Consider the following 19,427-nt stretch of genomic DNA (forward strand, 5'->3'; position numbering starts at 1 on the left):
CAATGTTGAGAGATCCTTGTTTTCTGTGTCACTTTGAGAAAATTTTAGTTGTTTTTCATTTGTTTTACTTAATAATATTACTACAGTAAATTTACATAGTTTAAATTATTTAGGCTCAACAACATGAAACTATTTTTTAAGGGGGGGTAGACTTAATTAATGGGTCCTGAAGAAAAAACTTTGGGAGCTGTTGACTCGTCTCATGTCGCTGATATTGTGTCTTCCTCTTGCACTGTTCTCGTAAAAATGGTGATTCTTGTGCTCCTGTTTTTTTCATCTGATGACACCCACATGAAATAAAGTACAATGTTTTAATATATACATAATTTCAAATATATCAAGCATCTGAAATCAGCAAATAGCACTTCCTGCTTGCCATATCAAAATATAAGCAAGAATTCTGAAATACAATTAATTACACATGAATTGATTCTAATTATAGACTTTGTGTTGAAATACTTCAGACCTTCTCCCAATTCCAACAATAAAGACTGTAACCCATGTTTCATCTCTGTAGATTCAAATAAGATCCAGCATCTGTAAAATCACTAATGTTTCATTTTGTCAGATGGTGAGCTCTGAACTGGGTGGGTCCCCAAAGTATACAAGATTGTAAATAATTCATCAAATAAGACATATCACAGTGTATCGCTGAATGTGAATGGATGGAGACAGATAGAATACCGATCACTCCTACACACACACACACACACACACACAGCAGATCAGTTGATGTGAACTTGCACAAATACACAGAATTAATTATTAAAATGAGTTGGAGGTCCACATCTTCTAAATGCTCCCGCTGGTGTGCACAAGATGTGTGAGCTTCTTCCACAGAATGTACTCATTTAGTCTATGTTGGCACTACATGAAAACATAAGTTATCAGCTACATCATCTGATCGATGTCCATATATCACCATCAGGACATTCATCCACTGAAGAAATCAGTCAGTCCTCTGGTCTTGAATTGTTCATGCTTTTTCACAATGTCTGCAGAGATTTTGGAAGCCTCATGACGTTACATCAACCAAACAAGAATCATCAGGCAAGAAGCCAGTGGATAATTTGGTGTGACTCAGCCTCATCACAGTCAGGAGTCTGCAGCAGCGAGCGGTGTCATTAAAGAAACTTGGCCAGAACTGTACCCTGGATGACTCCACAATGGTGATAGACGATGATGGTTAGCCACTGACGTAAAAAAAAAAAACTCTATAGTGCTACAAAAACACCTCATGGAGTAGATGACCTAATGGTGCCTGTCAAAACAAAAAAAAATGCTCAGTGCATCTGTGAGTGTTCCACCATCCTGGTGATAAATGTTTCTTGTCGGGAATTTTTCTCTGTTTGTGAATTTGGTCAAGGCAAAGGATCAGTGCCAGCGGTGTACCATGCTGCTCATTTTACAGTCCTAAGAAATGTCTCGATAAAATAAAGAGCTGTGAGTCTTTCACTAGGGTTTTTGGAAAGGTTCTGATAAGGTTTTTTTGATTTATTTTCATTCGCACAAAATTGTGCTCTTCTTTGTCATTTCAGTGTCTTGTCGATAACCGAACACAATGTTCGATTGTCCTGTTTGTAGCACAGATGTCAAAGAACCTGTTAAGTGAGAGAAGAAGAAAAAAACAGGCAGATTAAAAAACAAGTAATTAAATCAGGGCAGAGCAGGGTAATTGTCCATAGGGAAATATATATATATATATATATATATATATATATATATATATATATATATATATATATATATATATATATATATATATATATATATATATATATATATATATATATATATATATATGTAGTTGTGCACATATGTTTACATACCCTGGCACAATTTTTTTTTTTTTTGGACCATTTTTCAGAGAATATGAATGATAACACAAAAACTTTTGTTTCATTCATGGTTAGTGGTTGGGTGAAGCTATTCATTATCAAACAGCTGGGTTTACTCTTTTTAAACCATAATGACAACACAAACTACCCAAATGAGCCTGACCAAAAGTTTACATACCCTAGTTCTTAATACCGTGTACTGCCCAGTTACCATCAATGATAGCTTGGAATCTTTTGTGGTAATTGTGATAGTAAGTCCCTTCGGCTGCTCCCTTGTTTGCACTCGGGGTCGCCACAGCAAATCCAAGGTGGACAAATATACCAGTTTTATTTGTTATTATCTATCGTCCACCTGGTCGTTACTGTGAGTTTCTCTGTGAATTTTCAGACCTTTTGTGTGACTTAGTGCTTAGCTCAGATAAGATAATTATAGTGGGCGATTTTAACATCCACACAGATGCTGAGAATGACAGCCTCAACACTGCATATAATCTATTATTAGACTCAATTGGCTTTGCTCAAAATGTAAATGAGTCCACCCACCACTTTAATCATATCTTAGATCTTGTTCTGACTTATGGTATGGAAATAGAAGACTTAACAGTATTCCCTGAAAACTCCCTTCTGTCTGATCATTTCTTAATAACATTTACATTTACTCTGATGGACTACCCAGCAGTGGGGAATAAGTTTCATTACACTAGAAGTCTTTCAGAAAGTGCTGTAACTAGGTTTAAGGATATGTTTCCTTCATGTTCCCTAATGCCATATACCAACACAGTGCAGAGTAGCTACCTAAACTCTGTAAGTGAGATAGAGTATCTCGTCAATAGTTTTACATCCTCATTGAAGACAACTTTGGATGCTGTAGCTCCTCTGAAAAAGAGAGCTTTAAATCAGAAGTGCCTGACTCCGTGGTATAACTCACAAACTCGCAGCTTAAAGCAGATAACCCGTAAGTTGGAGAGGAAATGTCATCTCACTAATTTAGAAGATCTTCACTTAGCCTGGAAAAAGAGTCTGTTGCTCTATAAAAAAGCCCTCCATAAAGCTAGGACATCTTACTACTCAACACTAATTGAAGAAAATAAGAACAACCCCAGGTTTCTTTTCAGCACGGTAGCCAGGCTGACAAAGAGTCAGAGCTCTATTGAGCCGAGTATTCCTTTAACTTTAACTAGTAATGACTTCATGACTTTCTTTGCTAATAAAATTTTAACTATTAGAGAAAAAATTACTCATAACCATCCCAAAGACATATCGTTATCTTTGGCTGCTTTCAGTGATGCCGGTATTTGGTTAGACTCTTTCTCTCCGATTGTTCTGTCTGAGTTATTTTCATTAGTTACTTCATCCAAACCATCAACATGTCTATTAGACCCCATTCCTACCAGGCTGCTCAAGGAAGCCCTACCATTATTTAATGCTTCGATCTTAAATATGATCAATCTATCTTTATTAGTTGGCTATGTACCACAGGCTTTTAAGGTAGCAGTAATTAAACCATTACTTAAAAAGCCATCACTTGACCCAGCTATCTTAGCTAATTATAGGCCAATCTCCAACCTTCCTTTTCTCTCAAAAATTCTTGAAAGGGTAGTTGTAAAACAGCTAACTGATCATCTGCAGAGGAACAGTCTATTTGAAGAGTTTCAGTCAGGTTTTAGAATTCATCATAGTACAGAAACAGCATTAGTGAAGGTTACAAATGATCTTCTTATGGCCTCAGACAGTGGACTCATCTCTGTGCTTGTTCTGTTAGACCTCAGTGCTGCTTTTGATACTGTTGACCATAAAATTTTATTACAGAGATTAGAGCATGCCATAGGTATTAAAGGCACTGCGCTGCGGTGGTTTGAATCATATTTATCTAATAGATTACAATTTGTTCATGTAAATGGGGAATCTTCTTCACAGACTAAGGTTAATTATGGAGTTCCACAAGGTTCTGTGCTAGGACCAATTTTATTCACTTTATACATGCTTCCCTTAGGCAATATTATTAGATGGCATTGCTAAAATTTTCATTGTTATGCAGATGATACCCAGCTTTATCTATCCATGAAGCCAGAGGACACACACCAATTAGCTAAACTGCAGGATTGTCTTACAGACATAAGGACATGGATGACCTCTAATTTCCTGCTTTTAAACTCAGATAAAACTGAAGTTATTGTACTTGGCCCCACAAATCTTAGAAACATGGTGTCTAACCAGATCCTTACTCTGGATTGCATTACCCTGACCTCTAGTAATACTGTGAGAAATCTTGGAGTCATTTTTGATCAGGATATGTCATTCAAAGCACATATTAAACAAATATGTAAGACTGCTTTTTTGTATTTACGCAATATCTCTAAAATTAGAAAGGTCTTGTCTCAGAGTAATGCTGAAAAACTAATTCATGCATTTCCTCTAGGCTGGACTATTGTAATTCATTATTATCAGATTGTCCTAAAAGTTCCCTGAAAAGCCTTCAGTTAATATAATAGAATTTAAAATTCTTCTTCTTACTTATAAGGTTTTGAATAATCAGGTCCCTTCTTATCTTAGGGACCTCATAGTACCATATCACCCCAATAGAGTGCTTCGCTCTCAGACAGCAGGCTTACTTGTAGTTCCTAGGGTTTGTAAGAGTAGAATGGGAGGCAGAGCCTTCAGCTTTCAGGCTCCTCTCCTGTGGAACCAGCTCCCAATTCGGATCAGGGAGACAGACACCCTCTCTACTTTTAAGATTAGGCTTAAAACTTTCCTTTTTGCTAAAGCTTATAGTTAGGCCTGGATCAGGTGACCCTGAACCATCCCTTAGTTATGCTAATATAGACTTAGACTGCTGGGGGGGTTCCCATGATGCACTGAGTGTTTCTTTCTCTTTTTGCTCTGTATGCACCTCTCTGCATTTAATGATTAGTGATTGATCTCTGCTGTCTTCCACAGCATGTCTTTTTCTGATTCTCTCCCCTCAGCCCCAACCAGTCCCAGCAGAAGACTACCCCTCCCTGAGCCTGGTTCTGCTGGAGGTTTCTTCCTGTTATAAGGGAGTTTTTCCTTCCCACTGTCGCCAAGTGCTTGCTCATAGGGGGTCGTTTTGACCGTTGGGGTTTTTCTGTAATTATTGTATGGCTTTTGCCTTGCATTATAAAGCGCCTTGGGGCAACTGTTGTTGTGATTTGGCACTATATAAATAAAATTGATTTGATTTGATTACATGGAGAAATGTGGCAGGGGTGGGATTTGAACACGGAACCTTCTGAACTGAAACCAAGCCCATTAACCACTTTCACTGATGGTAAATCTGTAAATCTGCCCATTCTTGTTGGCAAAAAGCCTCCAGTTCCTGTAAATTCCTGGACTGTCTTACATGAACTGCATGTAATAGATTTTCCCAGAGTGGCTCAATGATATGAAGGACAGGACACTGAGATGGCCACTCCAGAACATTCACTTTATTCTGCTGTAGCCAATGACTTGTGTTTTGGATTGTTGTTATCTTGGAACGTTCAAGTGCATCTGATTCTGCTCTTTTTCTCTCTGCCAAAGGTACGGATAGTGGGATGGCCACTGAAGACAGAATGCGACACTGACAGACTGCACACTGCAGTGTGTGTTTGGAATGGACATTGCCATGGGAACAAACCCACTGATGGCATGAGGACTGCTGGATGACCCTTGCCTGTGGCATAACCGCCTGCATGGACTTCTCATCAAATACTTATTCTTTTATGTCATGTTGTTTTGATTTCTTGTTTTCTGTTTCTTCACCTTTGTAAAAACTCTGTAACGGTTAGAATGGTGTAAGAAGTGAGTCACCCTTTTGAGTCTGGTCTGATTGAGGTTTCTTCCTCAATATCATCAGAGGGAGTTTTTCCTTACCACTGTTGCCTGTGCATTTGCTCTAGAGCAGTGGTCTCCAAACTATTCCAGAAAGGGCAGAGAGGGTGCAGGTTTTCTTTGCAGCCACTGACTCCAGCAGGTGATTTCAATTATGAACTCATCCCACCTGCTCAAAGTGATGTTAATCAGTGAAATCACCTGCTGGAGTCAGTGGCTGCAAAGAAAACCTGCACCCTCTCAGCCCTTTCTGGAATAGTTTGGAGACCACTGCTCTAGAGGTTAGCCATTTCTTGTGTGGAGAGGCTTGAGGCAGCTTTGTTGTGATTTGGTGCTATATAAATTAATTGAATTGAATGGTCCCTTGCGCAGCTTCTGGGCTGATGAGTGCACATTTTCCTCCAATATTTTCTGTTAATGTGCTGCATGCATCCTACCATCAATTTTGACCAAGTTTCCTTTGCCTTTGTAGCTCACACATCCACAAAACATATCAGCGATCCACTTCCATGCTTCACAGTAGGAAGGGTGTACCTTTCATCATCTGCCTTGTTGCCTCCTCTCCAAATGTAATATTTATGGTTGTGGTCAAAAAGTTAAATTTTGGTCTCATCATTCTAAATGACTTGGTGCACTGTGCTGTTTTGCGTATTGTAAGCAGGATACTTTGTGACATTTGCATAGTAATGGCTTTCTTCTGGCGACTCAACCATGTGTCTCATTTTTCTTCAAGTGCCTCCTTATTGTGCATCTTGAAACAGTCACACCACTTTTTTTTTACAGAGTCATGTATTTCAGCTGAAGTTATTTATGGGTTTTTCTTTGCATCCTAAACAATTTTCCTGGGAGATTTTGTAAAAACTTTTTGTTGGTGTACATGACCATGGTTCTCTCATTTTCCACTTCTTAATTGGAGTTTGAACACTGCTGAATGGCATTCTTAGGTCCATGGATATCTTTTTATATCCCTTTCCTGTTTTATACAGTTCAGTTACCTTTTCCCACAGATCCTTTGACAATACATTTGTTATCCCCATGACTCAGAAACCAGGAATGTCAGTGCAGCACTGGATGAAAAATGCAACGGTCTGTCAGGAGTCCAGAAACTCACTGACCTTTTATACACACACACAGATTACAAGCAAATAGATTGCAGGTGAGGATGATTACCTTTAGTAGTCACTCAAACCTGTCTATGTCAACTTGTGTGAATTTTATCAGGCCAAAATCACCAGCATATGTAAACCTTTGATCAGGGGCATTTGGGTAGTTTCTCTTGTCATTATGATTTAAAAAAGAGTGAATGGACTGGATTTATATAGCACCTTCCATCTGTAACAGGCGCTCAAAGCACTTTACAATAATGCCTCACATTCACTCCGATGTCAGGGTGCTGCCATACAAGGTGCTCACTACACACCGGGAGCAACTAGAGGATTAAGGACCTTGCCCAAGAGCTCTTAGTGATTTCCGGTCAGGCTGGGATTTGAACCAAGGATCCTCTGGTCTCAAGTCCAATGCTATAAACAGTGCTATTTGACAATAAATGACTTCAAACAACCACAAACCATGAGTGAAACAACAGTTTTTGTGTTATCATTCAGAGAATTTGAATGATAACATAGGGTATGTAAACTTATGAGCATATATATGTATATACACACACAGTAGTGTTCAGAATAATAGTAGTGATATGTGACCAGTGATGCCGGTAACGCGTTACTTAGTAATCTAATCTGACCACTTTTTTTAGTAACGAGTAATCTAACGCGTTAATCTTTCCAAATCAGTAATCAGATTAAAGTTACTTCTCCATGTCACTGTGCGTTACTATTATTTTTCATTGTGGGTCAACAGCAGCATTAAACTTGGTCTGTGGGCAGGAGGTCAGGGTTCGACTGAACTGCCCACTTTCAGTGAGCTGTGAGCTTTTCATCCACGGTTTTTTGCAGCTGCTCGACTCGTCCTCACCTCTTAAAGTGCGGTGATCAGCACACCTGCACTGAGCTTTACAAAGACATTTTTATACTTTTTTCCTCGTTTATTTAGAATTCTGAGCTGAGCCGCTCTGTATCGTCTCGTTAAAAACAGCTGATCCTCCGCGACGCGTCAACAACTAACACTATTTTCCACTCAAATGCACCTAAACTCTTTCTGAGGACCACATGATGTGAAAATGCAATAAAACTTTCTTACCTATAAATCTGGTCCTGTTTTCTGCATAAATAAATGTTATCCATTCTTTGTGCTGAAACGCCAAAGCAGGGGCGAATCCAGATGGAATGGGGGCGTGGGGCAAGGATGTGCCCCCCTCCCCCACAACACCCCTAGATTAAAGGTCCAGTTTTGAAGCCGTTTTTTACTACAACTACTAATATTGCTTAAAATAATAATAATTTCGACAAGTAAAATGTTTAGAGAGAATTTAAATGTTAGAATTTAATAGTTACATTTATAAACAATGTAGGTTTGAAATTGCAAGTTTTACTGTTACAGTGCTGTCAACAGTTAAATATGAGGTCAAGAAAGAGGTCTTTATTTTACTTTTTATAAAACAACTATTTATTTTCATTGAAGTCAAGAAAGGGTGACTATAAAGTGAGTTTTGGCAAAACAGGTATCATTGTCATGTTGACATGGGTTACAGATCGCAAAGGATTCTGGGTCCACTACCTGGATAATCTTCGGAGTGAGATTGCATCAGAATTTTGGCTCTCTGTTGGGACTGTTTACACAGAGACTGCTACCTGCTGCTTTGGACTTGAACTAACAGTCTTTTTCAAGACTTTTTTACTTTTTTACCTTTTTACTTTTTTTAACTTTTTTACTGTGCTCCAACGCCTAAGGAAGACCTTTAATGGTCGAAACATCGCGACGGAGCACTTTTATCAGCTAACTTTCATTAGCGTTGGCAAGCTAACTAGCTTGCTAGCGCTTTCGTTTTTATTTTTTTTTTATTTTTATTTTATTTTAGCACCGTTGTCGTGCGTTCGCTGTTGTCGTGCGTTGCCTGTGCTGCTTCATGGCCTGTTTGGTGCCTTGATTGGGGCACTCCTTCTGCTGAATCACCTCTGGATTATTTGCACATTATTCACTTTGTGTGTTTTTGGGAATCCACTAGCTTAGTGCAGCTACTAGCTCTTAGCCGATTTAGCATGGCGGCTTCTCCTGTCTCTCCCGCACTTTTCTGCTCTGGGTGTGAAATGTTTAGTTATTCCTCGGCCTCCTTTAGCAGTAACGGTACTTGTAATAAGTGCAGCTTATTCGTAGCTTTGGAGGCCAGGCTGGGCGAATTGGAGGCTCGGCTCCGCACCGTGGAAAATTCTACAGCTAGCCAGGCCCCTGTAGTCGGTGCGGACCAAGGTAGCTTAGCCGCCGTTAGTTCCCCCCTGGCAGATCCCGGGCAGTCGGGAAAGCAGGCCGACTGGGTGACTGTGAGGAGGAAGCGTAGCCCTAAACAGAAGCCCCGTGTACACCGTCAACCCGTTCACATCTCTAACCGTTTTTCCCCACTCGACGATACACTCGCCGAGGATCAAACTCTGGTTATTGGCGACTCTGTTTTGAGAAATGTGAAGTTAGCGACACCAGCAACCATTGTCAATTGTCTTCCGGGGGCCAGAGCAGGCGACATCGAAGGACATTTGAAATTGCTGGCTAAGGCTAAGCGTAAATTTGGTAAGATTGTAATTCACGTCGGCAGTAATGACACTCGGTTACGCCAATCGGAGGTCACTAAAATTAACATTAAATCGGTGTGTAACTTTGCAAAAACAATGTCGGACTCTGTTGTTTTCTCTGGGCCCCTCCCCAATCAGACCGGGAGTGACATGTTTAGCCGCATGTTCTCCTTGAATTGCTGGCTGTCTGAGTGGTGTCCAAAAAATGAGGTGGGCTTCATTGATAATTGGCAAAGCTTCTGGGGAAAACCTGGTCTTGTTAGGAGAGACGGCATCCATCCCACTTTAGAGGGAGCAGCTCTCATTTCTAGAAATCTGGCCAATTTTTTTGGATCCTCCAAACTGTGACTGTCTAGCGTTGGGACCAAGAGGCAGAGCTGTGGTCTTATACACCTCTCTGCAGCTTCTCTCCCCCTGCCATCCCCTCATTACCCCATCCCCGTAGAGACGGTGCCTGCTCCCAGACCACCAATAACCAGCAAAATCTATTTAAGCATAAAAATTCAAAAAGAAAAAATAATATAGCACCTTCAATTGCACCACAGACTAATACAGTTAAATGTGGTCTATTAAACATTAGGTCTCTCTCTTCTAAGTCCCTGTTGGTAAATGATATAATAATTGATCAACGTATTGATTTATTCTGCCTAACAGAAACCTGGTTACAGCAGGATGAATATGTTAGTTTAAATGAGTCAACACCCCCGAGTCACACTAACTGTCAGAATGCTCGTAGCACGGGCCGGGGTGGAGGATTAGCAGCAATCTTCCATTCCAGCCTATTAATTAATCAAAAACCTAGACAGAGCTTTAATTCATTTGAAAGCTTGTCTCTTAGTCTTGTCCATCCAAATTGGAAGTCCCAAAAACCAGTTTTATTTGTTATTATCTATCGTCCACCTGGTCGTTACTGTGAGTTTCTCTGTGAATTTTCAGACCTTTTGTCTGACTTAGTGCTTAGCTCAGATAAGATAATTATAGTGGGCGATTTTAACATCCACACAGATGCTGAGAATGACAGCCTCAACACTGCATTTAAACTATTATTAGACTCTATCGGCTTTGCTCAAAAAGTAAATGAGTCCACGCACCACTTTAATCATATTTTAGATCTTGTTCTGACTTATGGTATGGAAATAGAAGACTTAACAGTATTCCCTGAAAACTCCCTTCTGTCTGATCATTTCTTAATAACATTTACATTTACCCTGTTGGACTACCCAGCAGTGGGGAATAAGTTTCATTACACTAGAAGTCTTTCAGAAAGCGCTGTAACTAGGTTTAAGGATATGATTCCTTCTTTATGTTCTCTAATGTCATATACCAACACAGAGCAGAGTAGCTACCTAAACTCTGTAAGGGAGTTAGAGTATCTCGTCAATAGTTTTACATCCTCATTGAAGACAACTTTGGATGCTGTAGCTCCTCTGAAAAAGAGAGCTTTAAATCAGAAGTGTCTGACTCCGTGGTATAACTCACAAACTCGTAGCTTAAAGCAGATAACCCGTAAGTTGGAGAGGAAATGGCGTCTCACTAATTTAGAAGATCTTCACTTAGCCTGGAAAAAGAGTTTGTTGCTCTATAAAAAAGCCCTCCGTAAAGCTAGGACATCTTTCTACTCATCACTAATTGAAGAAAATAAGAACAACCCCAGGTTTCTTTTCAGCACTGTAGCCAGGCTGACAAAGAGTCAGAGCTCTATTGAGCTGAGTATTCCATTAACTTTAACTAGTAATGACTTCATGACTTTCTTTGCTAACAAAATTTTGACTATTAGAGAAAAAATTACTCATAACCATCCCAAAGATGTATCGTTATCTTTGGCTGCTTTCAGTGATGCCGGTATTTGGTTAGACTCTTTCTCTCCGATTGTTCTGTCTGAGTTATTTTCATTAGTTACTTCATCCAAACCATCAACATGTTTATTAGACCCCATTCCTGCCAGGCTGCTCAAGGAAGTCCTACCATTATTTAATGCTTCAATCTTAAATATGATCAATCTATCTTTGTTAGTTGGTTATGTACCACAGGCCTTTAAGGTGGCAGTAATTAAACCATTACTTAAAAAGCCATCACTTGACCCAGCTATCTTAGCTAATTATAGGCCAATCTCCAACCTTCCTTTTCTCTCAAAGATTCTTGAGAGGGTAGTTGTAAAACAGCTAACTGATCACCTGCAGAGGAATGGTCTATTTGAAGAGTTTCAGTCAGGTTTTAGAATTCATCATAGTACAGAAACAGCATTAGTGAAGGTTACAAATGATCTTCTTATGGCTTCGGACAGTGGACTTATCTCTGTGCTTGTTCTGTTGGACCTCAGTGCTGCTTTTGATACTGTTGACCATAAAATTTTATTACAGAGATTAGAGCATGTCATAGGTATTAAGGGCACTGCGCTGCGGTGGTTTGAATCATATTGTCTAATAGATTACAGTTTGTTCATGTAAATGGGGAATCTTCTTCACAGACTAAAGTTAATTATGGAGTTCCACAAGGGTCTGTGCTAGGACCAATTTTATTCACTTTATACATGCTTCCCTTAGGCAGTATTATTAGACGGTATTGCTTAAATTTTCATTGTTACGCAGATGATACCCAGCTTTATCTATCCATGAAGCCAGAGGATACACACCAATTAGCTAAACTGCAGGATTGTCTTACAGACATAAAGACATGGATGACCTCTAATTTCCTGCTTTTAAACTCAGATAAAACTGAAGTTATTGTACTTGGCCCCACAAATCTTAGAAGCATGGTGTCTAACCAGATCGTTACTCTGGATGGCATTTCCCTGATCTCTAGTAATACTGTGAGAAATCTTGGAGTCATTTTTGATCAGGATATGTCATTCAAAGCGCATATTAAACAAATATGTAGGACTGCCTTTTTGCATTTACGCAATATCTCTAAAATCAGAAAGGTCTTGTCTCAGAGTGATGCTGAAAAACTAATTCATGCATTTATTCCTCTAGGCTGGACTATTGTAATTCATTATTATCAGGTTGTCCTAAAAGTTCCCTAAAAAGCCTTCAGTTGGTTCAGAATGCTGCAGCTAGAGTACTGACGGGGACTAGCAGGAGAGAGCATATCTCACCCGTGTTGGCCTCCCTTCATTGGCTTCCTGTTAATGCTAGAATAGAATTTAAAATTCTTCTTCTTACTTATAAGGTTTTGAATAATCAGGTCCCATCTTATCTTAGGGACCTCGTAGTACCATATTACCCCATTAGAGCGCTTCGCTCTCAGACTGCAGGCTTACTTGTGGTTCCTAGGGTTTGTAAGAGTAGAATGGGAGGCAGAGCCTTCAGCTTTCAGGCTCCTCTCCTGTGGAACCAGCTCCCAATTCAGATCAGGGAGACAGATACCCTCTCTACTTTTAAGATCCCTTGGTTATGTTGCTTTAGACGTAGACCGTGGGGGGGTTCCCATGATGCACTGTTTCTTTCTCTTTTTGCTCCGTATGCATCACTCTGCATTTAATCATTAGTGATCGATCTCTGCCCCCCTTCTCGGCATGTCCTTTTCCTGGTTCTTTCCCTCAGCCCCAACCAGTCTCAGCAGAAGACTGCCCCTCCCTGAGCCTGGTTCTGCTGGAGGTTTCTTCCTGTTAAAAGGGAGTTTTTCCTTCCCACTGTGGCCAAGTGCTTGCTCATAGGGGGTCGTTTTGACCGTTGGGGTTTTTCATAATTATTGTATGGCCTTGCCTTACAATATGGAGCGCCTTGGGGCAACTGTTTGTTGTGATTTGGCGCTATATAAGAAAAAAAGTTGATTGATTGATTGATGGGTTGTTGTCGGCAGCTGGGGAAAGTAACTAAAAAGTAACTAGTAATCTAACTTAGTTACTTTTACAATTGAGTAATCAGTAAAGTAACTAAGTTACTTTTTCAAGGAGTAATCAGTAATCAGTAATTGGATTACTTTTGCAAAGTAACTGTGGCAACACTGTATGTGACTAAAAAGAGTAATCCAGGTTTTGAGTATATTTCTTATTGTTTCATGGGAAACAAGGTACCAGTATATTCAGTAGAATCTCACAAATCCAACAAGACCAAGCATTCTTGATATGCACACTCTTAAGGCTATGAAATTGGGCTATTAGTTAAAAAGTAGATAAGGGGGTGTTCGCAATAATGGTAGTGTGGCATTCAGTCAGTGAGTTCGTCAGTTTTGTGGAACAAACAGGTGTGAATCAAGACATTGTTCAGAAGAACAGCGTAGTTTGATTAAAAAGTTGATTGGAGAGGGGGAAACTTACACGTAGGTGCAAAAATTTATAGGCTGTTCATCTACAATGATATCCAATGCTTTAAAATGGACAAAAAAAAAAAAAAACAGATGTATGGAAGAAAATGGAAAACAACCATCAAAATGGATAGAAGAATAACCAGAATGGCAAAGGCTCACCCATTGATCAGCTCCAGGATGATCAAAGACAGTCTGGAGTTACCTGTAAGTGCTGTGACAGTTAGAAGATGCCTGTGTGAAGCTAATTTATTTGCAAGAATCCCCCGCAAAGTCCCTCTGTTAAATAAAAGACATGTGCAGAAGAGGTTACAATTTGCCAAAGAACACATCAACTGGCCTAAAGAGAAATGGAGGAATATTTTGTGGACTGATGAGAGTAAAATTGTTCTTTTTGGGTCCAGGGGGCCGCAGACAGTTTGTGAGACGACCCCCAAACTCTGAATTCAAGCCACAGTTCACAGTGAAGACAATGAAGCATGGTGGTGCAAGCATCATGATATGGGCATGTTTCTCCAACTATGGTGTTGGGCCTATTTATCGCATACCAGGTATCATGGATCAGTTTGGATATGTCATAATACTTGAAGAGGTCATGTTGCCTTATGCTGAAGAGGACATGCCCATTGCGCACAGCGATCAGTGAAAGCAGAGCAAACGGAGACCCTCTGATGACAATCTCACATGCTCAAACAAAGAGTGTGTAACTATCAGGATTGCACCACTAGTTTATATGTGAATGTTACTGGATAACTTTCTCTGCATAAAGCACTGTTTACCATATCAATGGACAACAAAACACATAGACCATTTTGTGTATATATTGTTCAAAATGTGCATTTGTGTTTACTGTTTGAACCTTTTTGTTGTACAGTCTTTCACACAAGACCTCAAATTACCTTTATAAAGTGTAAAAACAGTTGTTTATTATAGTTTGCTGTGTGTTTTGAATAAATGTGCGTGGAAAATTATTTTTTGCTTCATTTTTTCCTTGCCTATTTCTGATTGTAAACTTTTATTACACTTATAAAACACAACAAAAACATATATATTCTAAAAGCACAGGTTGTCCTGAAAAAAAGAGACATAAAACGTGATTGTGGGATGTAGGGAGAGCTGTTAACAGCAATAATAAAACATTTATGCCAGGCGAGTGAACTGTCCAAAAAATGCCCTCGGCCCCCAGAGGGTTAAAGGCACATGGCAGCCCACCTGGAGTTTGCCAAAAGGCACCTAAAGGACTCTTAGTGCACGAGAAAAAACTTATCTTGTCTGATGAGACAAAGACTGAACTTAGGTGCAAATGCCAGGTGTCATGTTTGGCGGAAACCAGGCACCATCCCTACAGTGAAGCATGGTGATGGCAGCATCATGCTGTGGGGATGTTTTTCAGAGGCAGGAACTGGGAAACCTGTCAGGATTGAGGGAAAGATGAATGCAGCAATGTACAGACACATCCTGGATGAAAATCTACTCCAGAGCACTCTTTACCTCAGACCGGGGTGATGGTTCATCTTTCAGCAGGACAATGACCCTAAGCACACAGCCAAAATATCAAAGGAGTGGCTTCAAGACAACTCTGTGAATGTCCTTGAGTTGCCCAGCCAGAGCCCAAACCTGAATCTGATTGAACATCTCTGGAGAGATCTGAAAATGGCTGTGCACCAACACTCCCCATCCATGCTGATGGAGCTTGAGAGGTGCTGCAAAGAGGAATGGGCAAAACTGCCAAAAGATATGTGCACCAAGCTTGTGGCATCATATTCAAGAAGACATGAGGCTGTAATTGCTGCCAAAGGTGCATCAATATTGAGCGAAGGGTGTGAATACTTATGTACAAGTGTTTTCATAGGTTTTTATTTTGAATACATTTGAGAAAAAAAAAAACTATTTCATGTAGTCATTTTATGGATTGTTGTGAGCCGAATTCTAAGGGAAAAAAATCCATTTTGGAATAAGGATGAAACATAACAAAATGTAGCTAAAGTGAAGCTCTGTGAATACTTCTACCATCCAGATGCAGAGACAGGAATTTCTCCGCACGTCTGTCTCAATGTGCCGAAAAAGTGCTGATGTCCACGTCTTCCGCAATTCCTGTACTAGTCAGACGACATACAGGAACAAGACAGCGTCCAGTTTAGAAATGAACGGCACATTCCACTGTTACAGGAGTTTTTGTCATGGAAAAAGGAGCGGAGGAATTCCGCGCATCGCGGCGGAGCCGCATGGCGCAAAGCAACACCGTGATGCAGCCTCACAGGACATGTTGGAGCATGTCAAGCTCATGCTCAATTTCTCGGATATTCACACGACTGAAAAGCAACTGGAAGCCATCTGAAAGCCATCTGAAAGCCACCCTGTGAGACCAACACGGAGGTGGTTTTGTCCCGCGCCATGAGCGGCACGGTGGCGCAATCCTCCGCTTCTTTTTCCATGAAAAAAACTCCTGTAACAGTAGAATGTGCCGAAAAAGTGCTGATGTCCACGCCTTCTGCCTTTTTGTGAAAGTCAGACGACGTCCCGGATCAACAAAGCCTTCACGTTGGAAATGATCTGGTTGTTTCAGCGGGGTTTGAGCCTGTCGATCGGCGCTCGGAGCGCGCCGCGCTCTCAGCAGCTGTGGGCGGTCTTTAAACCGGCTGGAGCACTCCTTAATCTGTGTAATCCCCATAAAATTGTCCCTGAAAGCCATATTAATTTTACGAATGGTGTCCACCTGGAGGTCTCTCACAGTTTCTGGAAAAAAATTGATGCAGCAAAGCTCCAAATCGTTCAGATATTTATTCACAATAAAAATCCGACGAGGGGGGTGGACCAGTGCTCACACAAAGCCTGCTCACAGGCGAATGACGCAACCGACAGGCGTGAAAAAACTCACGCATGCGCACAAAGGTTCAAGCTTGGCTGATGCAATCACACATGATTGAAAAAAATAAAAAAAGGTCCGTTACTTTTTGGATAGACTTCGTGTATATATATATATATATATATATATATATATATATATATAGATAGATAGATAGATAGATAGATAGATAGATAGATAGATAGATAGATATACGTGTGTGTGTGTGTGTGTGTGATCTAACACTGAGCAGCTATGACACAACACAGTAGTATTAACAAAGAGCGTTTTTCAGTACCTAAAGGACATGTTGCATGTTTTGTTTTTACATCCCAGTTAGCAAGACAACATAAAAGTACTCATGGTTGTAAGTCTCTCTGCACACATGTGCTAATAATTAGTGTTTGTTGATGTATTTCATTCCTCTCACTCTGAGCGTTCACAGGTGCATTTCTGACAAATGTGGCAATTGTCTGAATTTTTTGGCATGTGACATACATTTTAGGATGAGCAGAAATAATCCGATGACTGACAGACAGAGTGAAACGAACCTGCTCCGTCTGAAAACAAAGCTTCCGAGTTGCTGTTCGAAAGTGATGGCTCGGATTTCCAGAGGATTTCCAGACAGGAGATGACACACTTCACCCAGAAACTTAACTTTTTCAGTGTCGGACTTTGGAACCTAAAATGTGGTGACACACTGTTTGTGTGGATGCTGGTTTACTGAAGCTATGGACATGGACATGGGGACATCTGCATGACTCTGCTTTAACAGACTGTCTGGACACGGACATGGATTTGTTATATTCGAAAAAGTCAGAATACATAATTTCCAGGAGATAATGGACGTTATTTAATGTGCCACAATCATGAGAGAACTAAAGGTGAAGCTGCAGCCGGCAATCGGAGTGTGTGTGTTGTGTGTCGTCCTGGTTCCTGCCCTCTCTCTCTCTCTTTTCCCAGGTGGCATCCCTTGTGGAGCTGATGAGCACACCTGCTTGCAATCTACATGCCTCCATATAATCCCTTGTTCTTCAGCTCATCATCGCCAGAGACTCAGTGTTCCTCCACAGTGACCTCATCCTCCATCAGCTCCCCAGGGGGCCACCTGGACCACGGCCCACTCAGCTCCCCATCTTGGACTGCCACCTGTACTCCAGTGCTACGTGGGCTGTGACCACCTGAGTCCACCACAACGCGGGCCAGGTTTCCACTCTGCCTACCTCCAAGACTGTATTCACTATTTATGCAACATTTGTGCTGTGACACCTTCCTGGTTCATTAAATCCTATTGTTTTTTTCATTCAGTCTCCCTGCTTTGGGGTCCAAGCCTGGTTTTCAGGTCAGAATCGTAACAGAAGTCTCTGGCCAACATCATGGACTCCACAGGGTCAGACCAACTTTAACAAGGCCTGTCCGCCCAGGGAGCCTTCCTGGGTCAGTAACAGCAAGAACTTTCCACACTATCTGATCTGGTCCAGGACCTCACCCGACAGGTTTCACACACACACACACACACACACACACACACACACACACACACACACACACACACACACACACACACACACACACACCACACTGTCTTCTCTTACAGCTAAAGTAGATTAACTCACCTTAGTTTCACCCCCAGCCCAGGATTCCACTCCGGTTCAGCTTTTGCAGGCCTCCACGTCTCCCAATCCAGTCCCAGAACCATTTATCTTCCACCCAGAACCATATGCCGGTGATGTAAACACATGCTCCTCTTTTCTCATGCAGTGTCCCTTCATTTTCTCCCAGTGTCCGTCACAATATTCCACCGATCACAGTAAGGTCTAATACGTCATAAACTTGCTCCAGGGGGAGGCTCTCAAGTGGCCTACCGCCCTCTGGAGTACAAGTTCACCTATGCTTCACTCCTTTTCTTGCTTTTCCAAAGAGTTTCGGTTAGTTTTCGATCACCCTCAATGCAGCCATTCCTTATCCCAGCAGTTGTTGTCCCTTAGGCAGGAACAGCGGAGCGCTGTGGTGTACGCAGTCGACTTCCGTGTTCTCGCTGCGGAGGCCGGCTGGGACTCTGGCTGGGACTCCGCGGCGCTGCAAAGTGTTTTTGTTAATGGGTTGTCGGAGGCTTTAAAGGACGAACTGGTGGTTCATGATGAACCGGAATCGCTGGATGACTTAATTACTTTAGCTATCCGTATCGACAACCGGTTGAGGGAGCGTCGGCGAGAGAGAGGTCGGAAGGCTGACCGTAGTACTGCCGCTCGGATCCCTCTGTGGTCTGGGCCGGGCCCATCTTTCCCAAGCTCCACTGCTGTGTCCATCCCCAGACCTCCAGCTCCCCCTGCTGACGAGCCCATGCAATTAGGCAGGGCCAAATTATTACCACAGGAGCGCCAGCGGAGACTGGATGCTGGGGAATGTTTATATTGTGCTGCAACAGGTCACATCTGTAGTTCTTGTCCCGTGCGGCCAAAAACCAACACTCATCCTTAGACTCTGGGTTAAGGATGAGCCAGATCACATTCATGGGGGTTCAATTCAGACACACCCAAATCCCGGGCACTCTTTTGTTTAATGACCGTTCATTATCTATTACTGCACTAACTGACACAGGGGCTGAAGGGAATTTTATGGACCGCAAGGCTATTGTCAATTCTTGAATCCCGGTGGAGACACTTGACACGCCCCTCTCAGTTTATGCTTTAGACGGCACTCCCCTTCCTGCCATAACACACAGGATGGTACCAATCACTCTCATGGTATCTGGGAACCACCAGGAACCTATCCAATTTTTGGTGTTTTCTTCCACGTCCCATTTAGTGCTGGGTCATCCTTGGGTGGTCAAACACAATCCCCGGATTGATTGGCCGACCAAAACTATTACACAGTGGATCGAGGCCTGCCACTGTGAGTGTCTTTGATCCTCTATTCCGTCCAGTGCTGTAGGCAAGGAGGAGGTCACTTCACCTCCTGACCTGTCTTTGGTCCTCACAGAGTATC

General features: G+C 41.5%; 1 protein-coding gene across 2 annotated transcripts in view; it reads right to left on the minus strand.

Moving 5' to 3' along the window:
- Window positions 1-276: 276 nt before the first annotated feature.
- Window positions 277-19,427, minus strand: part of tafa5l (TAFA chemokine like family member 5, like) — a 423,503-nt gene continuing 404,352 nt past the window's right edge. Inside the window, exon 5 of one of the 2 annotated variants that reach the window (XM_034171994.1) lies at window positions 277-1,601. The gene's annotated coding sequence lies outside the window, so the exon portion shown is untranslated. Of the gene's footprint in view, window positions 1,602-18,831; window positions 18,838-19,427 lie in introns of those variants that run through there. The other variant, XM_034171993.1, reaches the window with a different exon arrangement.

Source organism: Thalassophryne amazonica, chromosome 6 (genome assembly GCF_902500255.1).
Source record: "Thalassophryne amazonica chromosome 6, fThaAma1.1, whole genome shotgun sequence".
NCBI classification, from domain to species: Eukaryota; Metazoa; Chordata; class Actinopteri; order Batrachoidiformes; family Batrachoididae; genus Thalassophryne; species Thalassophryne amazonica.